The sequence below is a fragment of the Notolabrus celidotus genome, chromosome 22 (assembly GCF_009762535.1).
Source record: "Notolabrus celidotus isolate fNotCel1 chromosome 22, fNotCel1.pri, whole genome shotgun sequence".
NCBI classification, from domain to species: domain Eukaryota; kingdom Metazoa; phylum Chordata; class Actinopteri; order Labriformes; family Labridae; genus Notolabrus; species Notolabrus celidotus.
The window spans coordinates 16777149-16787962 of NC_048293.1; positions in this window are offsets into that span (position 1 = coordinate 16777149).

Consider the following 10814-nt stretch of genomic DNA (forward strand, 5'->3'; position numbering starts at 1 on the left):
AAGTGGAATCTCGCTTGACAGGCAGACAGGTTTAAGGATGCTAACCAATGGGCGTGTGCCGTCTGCGAAAGGGGCGGGGCTACGGGGATAGTTTGACTGACCGAAACACTGCAGCGGTTGGGGCCACGGGGTTTCCTCCAATGAGAGCACGGAACGAATACGTCATTGCTTTGCTGCCGTGATGCTCGTCCAATCACTCCTCCCCCTGTTCAGGAGCTGTGAGCACTGTAGGCGGGTGTGGCACCCATTCACTTTGGTGAGATATTTATCTGTCTTAAGTTTGTGTTAAATGATTAACTTAGGATCTTTAAATTATTTAATGAAAATTAACAATTCACATGAAAAACACCAAGTCAACAATGAATTCATCTCTCTTACAAGTAATGTCTGAGGACCCTTGTAATGGTGTAGGCTGTTACAGGCCTATATGGTTACCCTTAAATAATGACACCATATTGTCCAGGAAGAAGTTGCACGTCTCCTTATTATTATTATCTATTTTCAATTCAGTTCAATTTTGCTTTATTGGCATGAACAAAGAGATGTTATTGCCAAAGCACATAAATTCATACAACAAATTATATTTATTTGTAACACACTACCCTCATCACATATACATTAATCATACTCCATATTCATTACATATTATATTCATCACATACATATCAACCACATATTACATTATCTGTATGGTAAATATCTATTGTAAGTCAATTCCATACAAAAGTCTACCTTGTTTCAGTACCAAATACTGAATGCAAGAAAATAAGTCACAAGCTGTACAAAAAAAAAAGGAAATACTTAATATTTATGAAACAGTGATATGTTACAGCCAAGCGGCAACCTCCGGTCTAAAAATAAGAGTCCAATGCGGAAGTGCTAAAAACTGCAGTTCAACGAGGATCCGCTTGTGGAAGTACCGGAAACCACATACACACCAATTCAAAAAGCAGATCTTTACAGCAGAAATAAACATGTTTACAGCCTGGTAAAAAAAGACGAGTGTAGTCTGGATCAAGCGGCAACCTCCGCTCTCAAACATTGAAGCCCATGCGGAAGTGTTATAAAGTGCAATACATCGAGAATCCGATTGAGGCTGGCTGCAGAAACACCGGAAACCACATACACATGATTGGGAAAAAAACGATCTTTGCAGGATTAATAAACATGTATACAACCTGGTTAAAAAAACGGCTTGGCCCTACAAAGCTAATCTCTCTAATGGCACACACTGTACGGTGGGTGAATTTTTTTCTAACGTGACGGTTCAGAAGATATTAAGATTTCAAGTTTTTGCCCAAATAAGGACATGACTGACTTGACTCCCGGTGGGGCACACATAGCTGTTGGCTAGGAGGCTCAAACTATGTCACACTCTGCCTGGTTGAGTTCCGCATTTCCAATATGGCTGCCGCCGTCGATTGGCTTCAAAACAGCGCTCAGGAACAGATGGGTGACGTCACGGATACTACGTCCATATTTTATACAGTCTATGGTCTGGATAGCTAATTCCTCGATCCGGAGCCCGCCTCGAGCGGATCCTCGATGAACTGCAGTTTTTAACACTTCTGCATTGGACAAATGACACCATATTGTCCAGGAAGTAGGAAGTTGCACTTCTCCTTATTATTATCTGTATGATAAATATCTATTGTAAGTCAATTCCATACAAAATGTCTACCTTGTTTCAGTACCAAATACTGAATGCATGAAAATAAGTCACAAGTTGTACAGCATGAAATGCTTAAGATTTATGAAACAGTGATATGTTACAGCCCAGATTCAATATCAGTTTTCCCTTTTTTTATTTTGAGTGATGAAAATTCTGCCTCTTTTCCTCCTGACTTTGTACTGTTAAGGGATTTGCACAGCAGGCCTTCGAGATCCATGGGCTGAAGGGGCCAGTGTACCCTAAGGCCTTTGCCCATGCAGTGTGGAGAAATGAGGGTTGGTCTCACCATTAGCTATCCCTATAGTGCAACATCTTAAAGCATAATAATATATGGGTAAAACTTGACTAGCGTACCCATTACAGCTACAACATATCACCACAGTAAGCCACATTTAGTTAAATTGCATATTGTATTAGTGATTAAGATGCTAAAATACTCTTAGCTCACTACTAGACACTGTGTCTATCCTCCTTTCAGTTCATTCAGTTACGGTTTGATTTAACAACAAATAGGCTACAGGACTAGAGTCACTCTTTATTCAGTTCTGTAATGACTGGTCTTTCATTGATAGGCTGTGCTACTACAACTTGGCATGCATCAGTTTCCCCTCCACCGCATGTCACCTGAAACTCAACATAAGATCTTCAGCAAAAGGTGAGCAGACAGGACATAAATGCTTTTTACGCAGGCTATTGTACTGTTTAAGATGTGGTTTCTCATTGTAAGCAATATTTGTCCATCAGAGCTGTCATTACCTGATCTTTAGCTCAACCCAAAGCCCACTGTTTCCTACATAAGACCTTAGGTCTTTTAAAATTGCTCACAAATATAAAGACTAAGGCTTTCTGAGAAGCAATAGTGTACAAAAGCACCAGCATGCAGTGTTTTCTAGCATAGGACAGCTCATTTGGCTCTGTATTAAGTTTTCACCACTATAGGGATCCTTCATGAAGTTGTTCTCTGTTTTATGGCACCTTAGAGGTCACTGGGTTTTTCTTGCTGGAAGGGAACCCATAGAGCACTTCATAATGATAAAGCTGTCCTAGGGCCATCCAAGTGGGGCATTTTTTCTGCAGTTTCAACACTGGGGCGTTACTGTGGTGTTGCTGAGATAATTTCAACAAACATATATTAAAGAAAATCAACTTTGCTCTTAGATTCAAATGTATTTTACCTCGACTGTTGAAACCCAATCTGCTCATGATTGTGATAAATGTAATCGAATGCTACAGATAAGCAGCTAAATGGACCTTGGCATGAGATTGTTTTGACAACTACATGGCCCTTGTTTCTTGCAGTAAAGAACATGTCAACCACTGCAAGTCTGTATAGCTTGCAGTCTGGTTTTCAACAGCATTTTCCCAACACATAATTTACTTGTTAGGGTAACTAAATTGTCGGTATCTATCTTAAATAAAGGGGCGTTTATGTTGAATATACACTATAAGAACACAGAATATTAGCATAAATATCCAGTCATTACATTTATGCTAATGTTCCTGCACTCAGACTGCCCTTTATCAATCAATCAATTTACCAATCTTAATTTTTATTGCCATTTCACAACAATGTTATCTAAAGACGCTGAAAGAGGAGGTCTAGACCAGACTGTTTAAGTGTTTGTGTATGACATGTTTAGACTTATAGTGGCTGAAACATCAGAAAGCATGTGTTTCTGGGAAGACATTGAGAATAGTTCCTATTCAAGTCTTGTTTGCCATGAGTCAGCTTCCTCTCAGGTCTTTTGTTCTCCTTTTCCTTCTCTTTTTATGATTCAAACCTGTTCACTGTGACCTTTGTACTTGCCTGATCCCAACCTTATGCTACCTCTTAGTTTTGGACTTACATAATGTGCAGAAACTCCTGGGCGTTGCTTGTCACAGCTAGAACTGCTCTGCCTAGCAACAGCTCTTGGTTATTTGCTCTGATCTGTATATCAAACCAAGGAACCACATTATGAAAGCTGTTTAAAATAATAGAATAACAAATGATTTCATATAATAGAAGATGATATTTGGTACAAAAAGTATAAAGGGGGTCCAGTGTTCTTCCTGTTTTGATAGCACTTTACACATAATAACACATTAATCTAAATAAAAAGGTGAACACTTTCTTCATGTTGTTTTGTACATACATTTTTATTTTTCCTCTTCCTTTGACTGAATGTTTGAGTTGAAATTATCTGTATGATTGTCACTCAGAGACATAAGCTGTTGAAGACTGACCGTGGAGGAGAGAGTGATTAAAAAGCTGTTTTTTTTGTAGCCATATACTTTTTGACATCTTCCCCCTTCACGGTTGACTGCATGCCTGCTCTTACACTGACTGCCTGATGATAAAGCCAGCTGTCTGATGCAGTCTGGGGACTTGTTGGCAGTGAAGACTGACAAGTGATTTCAGGGTAAAAAAAATTAGCCTCTCACAGATCACAAATTAGAGACTATAATTAAGTGAGTACTATTTATTCTTCACTTACTTTAAATGTTACTAAAAGCTAGCCACATTGGCATAGGCCAACATCCATCAAAGGCTAACCAGACATACAGGGACCAATTTGTCATTTTATTCTATTCATATTTTCAACACTCGATTGAAAAAACTAATGACACACTTATAAATCTTGGATACACATACACACACAAGTATGAATATTACATTTTCAAGCTTAAATATAATTTTACCTCTTCAAAGAGTGGAAGGAAGTATTATTTCATGCAACACTAACTCATTAAAAAAGTTAATAAGAAAAACAGACCAGCACTTATTGCATTTCTTTTCAGTGGCAGTACTATTAATGAAAACGAAAGGGGACAGGGTGTTTGCAGTGAGGGGTCCGACACTCTGGAACATCTGCCCGCGGAGATCAGGGGCCTCATGTACAAAGACTTGGGTGGATTTCCTACTGAAACATGGCGTATGCTCAAATCCAGAAAATGTCATATGCACAAAAATATCCAGATGTATGAATCTGTGCGCAAGGATTAACAGCTGTAGAATGGTGCGTACACTAGCCATGAAGTTGGCGTGAGGCATCGCACATTTCCACAGTCATTTCAGTCTTGATACATCTGAACTTTGGGGTGAAAGAGAGCGCACGCCACGATTTTGTGCATACGCGCCCTTTGTACATGAGGCCCCAGGTCTGCTGAGTCAGTGAGCTCTATTAAATCCCTTCTTAAAACATACTTTTATCACAGAGCCTTCCAAGATTTGATCTGAATTTTATTTTATTTTATTTTAACCGTGTTAAGAAATATAATTTAAAATAATTGTAATCCCTTAGAGTTGTTTTAGGGGAATTTTATGTCTTTTAGAAAATGTTTTATTTCTTTATCTTGACGTGTGCTTTTTAAAAATTATTATTATTATCTGCCTGTTTAATTTTGCTGCCCATAAAAGCACTTTGTAACTTGGTTTTTGAAAAGTGCTCTAAAAATAAAATTATTAGTTTTATTATTATTATCATATATTCTCAAAATGAAATGACGCTAAGTTGTTAATATTTGCTTGAAATAAATTCTAGTCCAACATTTAAACTTGCTTTCAGTTCCCCCCCAAAGTCATAGGTTATCTAATGTCAGGTCTAGCAGATATATGAATATTTTATATAGTTTTATTTATGAATGAATGCTTGGCCTTGTTGTCATGGATTATTTACTATAACTTAGTGCAACAGTAGAAACAGTCTGCTATGTTTAGTCGTCACTCTAATCAAGACATGCTTGATAAAACAATATTTCATTCTAATGGATGACTGTGATTATTTTGTTTCTGATATTTAACCTCTTGTATGTTTATTGATTTGCCGACTTTAAGGTGTAGAATTTAACATCTTCCGCCCCTTTGCTGTATCAGAGTTGATGACTGACGGACAGTGGTTTGAGACCTTCTTTAACAGATGGCAATGAGAGCTTCAACTGTTTTCAACAGGAAACATCATCAGGTTAAACATCCTGTACACGACAGAAAACTAACCGCACACCAAGCTCTTTCTTGCCTTTATGGACTAGAGGAACTTACATGAAAAGACAAACAGAAAAGACGCCCACTCCTGTCATTAAACATGGCGTTCTGCGCTGAAATGTCTCTGGTCCACAGTAGGCCAGATGACTATAAATAGTAATGGTTAATAGGTTGGGAAATCCCATGGCTGCAGCTCTAGATCTGAGCTGCTTGTGCGGTTATTAGCCAGAAGCAGGGCATCTTCTGCAGCCTAAAAACGATGATCAAACGCTGCTGTGAGAGCAAGACAGACATTTTCTTACACCCTAGTAAGGTAACTGCTATGTATATAGCTTAGGTGAATTTTGTTGATGATCAGGGTTTCGAGAAAAAATGTTATGTCTGTAAAATGTTAGCACAGAACAAGTCCAATCATAATCAGATCTCAATTATTGAACATCATCTCTCCACATTCTGTTCAAGGTCAATAATTGTACGTGTTTTGTTGAGACAAAATGAAAAAGAAGGCTATCCAGTCCCGTCGATAGCGATGGTGACTTTTCCCTGCTTCGTTCACCTGCTGTTTAATGAAAGGAGACAGTCTGAAGAATATTATTTGCATAGCTACAACACACTCGAATAATATACAGCAAACTGGAGACCTCATGAAATACAGTTTAACCTTAACGTTCAATGGTACACATAAAATGGATTGGCCTTTATTCTAATGTTCAGCCATCGACCTAGAATTATTTTCAGTGACTATATGGACATATAAACATAAACATACCAAAATAACTAATGTCATATATCAGTGCGTACAATCAGTCATGTCTGAACTACGTGGTTGAGTGAAGAGGTTGTGTGATGGAGGTGCTGCATGACGAATTGTTTGATCAATTGAGTCTGTAAGCTTTTCTATTTGTACATATTCACTGACACATGTAGGTGTTATTGCATGTTTTCCTCACTAATGTACACCTCAATATGTTTATTTAGCTTGAGACTGCTAAATTGTTGGCTGCAAGAGGCGTAGAGGAGAAGGTGGTCTCTGCTCCATGCAGTGTAGTGGTGGGAGGTCTCATCTCATGGCAATTATGCCACTGTGCTCCAGTTCACCGCCCATCTCTCGCCTCTAATTAGAGGTAATTAAAACACTTTCTTTCACTCTCCCTCACACTGTCATACATACACAGATGCAAGCAATCACCAGGATTTCAAAAGGGTTTAGGCTTTAATTAAATCCAACAGAGAATGTCATGGATTTATTAAGCAGGATTTGAAGTTTCCTCTTGCTTTTTAGTATAGCATGTGTCGTGCTGAGCTCTTTTGTTAATGCCTATGTGGTAAAACAGGCTGCATTCTTTGTGTGTGCATTATAGTCCGCTTGGTATGCAGGTTGCATTCACTCTTAAATTCCACTGCTTTTATGAATAATACATCACCTGTGTGCGCTAAGTGCACATCTCTGTAGAGAATCACTGCTCCACAGGCTTGCATAGGTGTGTGTTCATGTCAGGATTCATGGATTCTCCTCTTCTTTCCCAATAAAAGATTGTCAGATAATCAGGACAGGTTCATGCAGTCTTGTAGAAAAAGCAAATGCAGCTCATCTTGTGGCAAACCTGGGATGGATGAGTAATCACTGTTGGATGCCCAAAGGGTAGGGAGGACCTTCAGAGTATTTGGCAGTTGCATATTTTTCTTGACAAACCCAGATTTGTGGATGTTATCCAGAGCAGGTTCAGTTCTGCTGTCCTTTGGGCAGAGGGAGATGACGAGGGAGAGCAGAAGATTTCTATTCGCTATTCATGTAATCACAAATGACCTTTGCAGATAAATCCAATTATTGTGAACAAATACGTTGAAATATCTTTTGAATTGTTTGCTGAGGATAGCAGGAAGTCTTCTGTGCTCCAACACATGCTCTCCTCAATCAGTGACACACTGAAGCAAAGGAAATGTGATGGCTGACAGGATTGCGTCACACATGGTCCTCCATTCTTTTTTGTTCTTTTGAGAAAATTGAAGGATCCTTCACTCATGCTCCTCTGCAAATATTTTCTAAAGGCCTATGAAAGTAATTCAAAAAGCAGCACCCTTAAGATAGTGCAGTGAATGGTGTTTGTCCTTTCCTTTTACACCTACTCTGCTTTCATAACGTATACCCTCTGCTTCATACCCCCCCCCCCCCACACACACACACACACACAATCTTTTCACTCGCTCTGTGCTTTCCCTGACTGACTCAGCCTTACTCGTCAGTCAAACATGTTGAGGCACACATATGCACTTGCAAAATCATGCTGCCTGTCCATAGCTGTTCCCAATCCATTTACTACATCCTATTCATTTCACAAGTGCAGATGCAGCGCCCAAATCAATGTGTCCCTGCACACAGGTTCAGCATGCCGCAGCACTTCCAGCCCCCAAAGCTGCAGCTGCCAAGCATGTTTCCACCTCGCTGCAGAGCGGAGTGGCAGTCGGCGGCTGTAGAGCCCTGAGCGAGGCAGATTCTTTCAACATTTTATGTCTTTCTGGTGGGTTTGTCCATCCAGAAAAGGGGGGCAGACGTGAGATTGGGAATGTAGGATGTAATACTATAAATGCGTTAGAGTTTTTCTGGCCACTGTTGAGGATTTCTGTGGCCAGTTTTTCAGACACATTGGTGAAGACAGCAGTGGTGGTCAGGTCTAGTGGAGTAAGAAGTCAATATATGGTATAGTTACACTAAGATGTTAATATAGAGGTTGTTATGAGAAGTGATGAGCTAGTAGGCTATAGCAAGGCAAGCAGTACTCATGATTAAACCACATCGCATCCAGAAGTTACACTCCTCCCAAATTGTTTGACACATAAATCAGATGAATTCAGAGATGCCTCCTTGCTTAGATGAACCCAAAAAGTTATATTTTTGAACATTTTTTAATAACCTTCAAAGACAAAACAGCAACAGCTCATTACATGTTTACAAAGTATTTGCACTGTTGGTTCAGGAATCAAATCCAGGAGTTATCAATGTAGTTTAGTACAGACGTAATCAACAACAGCGTTTGCCCACTCGATTATCTCCACGCCAAATGCCGTTTAATATTGAGGAGATTGTTTCCTTTTTAAAAGATGAGACTTTCCTGTATTACAGTATCTTAACTTCTCTAAAGTAACATCAGAGATTACTACAGTTGAACAGGAGAGTCATCCTCACCGGTCTTCGTCATTTTAGCCTTCCTGGCCAACATAAAAACAATAAGTTATATCCCCATGTCCCTTCAAAAGGTTGAGTATGCCTCCTGCTATGTATGGAAGTGGGTTGGAAGGCATGTGTTGCCTTATTAGAAGACATATTCCTTCACATGCTTCCCGCCAGAAGAATTTACTTTTTTTTTCACTCTCCAAAAGTACCCTGTTCCAGTATTTGTTTTGCATTTATGACAGATTGTGTAAGCACCTATAAGATATTGTATTGCATCTTCTTCTTAAATCTATTTCATACTGAGATCCTGGAGGGCAACATCAGACCTTCTTCCCATGGCTCCTTACCTATTGCCACCACCAGCAGTGTATACCAGTGAGTTCTTAATGGTGTCAGATTTTCCAAGACCAAATCCTTTAAAGCTAGGGTTGGTAGTCACGGAAAACTAGCATGAATTTGAATGTAGCATGTCTTCAGGACTCCGTCTAACCCCCCCCCCCCTCCCCTTGGAGCTCCTCCAAAACGACGCCTCCGCTCACATGCATGAGCGCCGCTGATTCGGGACCATATGATCATGACTGATTTAAAACTGGTCCTCAGCACATTGTTTGTGTTTTGAACTACGTCAGCTCATGTCTCACTCAGCGGTAAGAAAACACCAAAATATTATCATAGTGAAAGTTAAAAACATAAACAAACATGAAATGTACGCGCAGGAGGCGGGCAGAACGGCAGGACGGGATTTGATTGGTTTCATAATTTTGCCCCTGATGGCAGGGATTGGTGTTTTCCCAGGTTTACTCCGGCTGTAGATAGAGGCTTTTTTTCTCTCTTTTTTAAGAACACATTATGTATTGATTGCCATCGGGACATAAAGATCATTTTAACCAGTATAACAAAAAGTGTATCTAAATCTGACTACCAACCCCAGCTTTAACTCACAAAAAAGAGGAAAAAATGAAGAATCGTTCTAACATGTGAAGCCCATTTAAGAACTTGAGGATGTCCACCTTCTTCAATACAAAAAGCCTGACTTGTTAACATTTGTAAAAGCCTTGGCAGGTATGCTATGATGACTTCTTAAAGATTCAAATGTTGTAAAGGCTCCAACAAGTTATATAAAAAAAATACAATTTAAAAAAATCAAGAAAAAACACTTCTGACTAATTTGCATAATAAACTGTGATCAGGGTTTTTATTTTGACAATACATATTTAGCCAACTTATTAAAACTCTTTATCATAAAATACAATCTATGCCACTATTATTGTCAACACATCCGAATTGGATAACTGTCATATCATAAAAAGGTATTGGGTGTGTTTTTTTTTTAGATTTTGATGGATTTATTCCCATCTTCACACGTTCACTACACTACGTCCTACACTGAAATGAGAAAAACAGACACTAAAGCATCGTTTTATGGTAATGAGCTCAGCATATGTGAGCATGTACAAAGTGTTATTCCAGTTTGCCACAAATCTGTTGCACCCCGACAGTTTTCTCAGGAGGATTCTGTTGAAATAGCAGAAAATTGTACCAAATCAGTCGGCTGAAGCGTCCAACAAATTCCAGTTTTATATGTTTGTAACATTTATCAAGTGCTCAAGAAGTAATGTGTTTTAAATCTGTGCAAAAACATACACCTTAGTTAGTGCGGGCCAGGTTTGGAAGCAAAAAGACAGCATAAAAAACTTGAAATATCCCAGACCTTAAGATGAAAGCTGCTGTGATTCAACCTTGTTGTATCAGAGTTTGGCGAAAGTGTGGAGGAGGGAAAAGGTGTTACACAACAAGTGGGCTTCCAATCCTCCCACCCATGGTGCTACAGTAGCAGAAACTCAGCCAAATGAAAGAGTGATAGGAGTAGGCTGCAGTGCTCCTGTTTCTCCCTCATATGCCATCTGTCTCTATCACATTATTTCATCTTCATTCCCTTCTCAATATTCTCACAACATTTCATATTTGTGCTGCTTCTGGCTTAGTATACTCTCTCTTTCCATAAA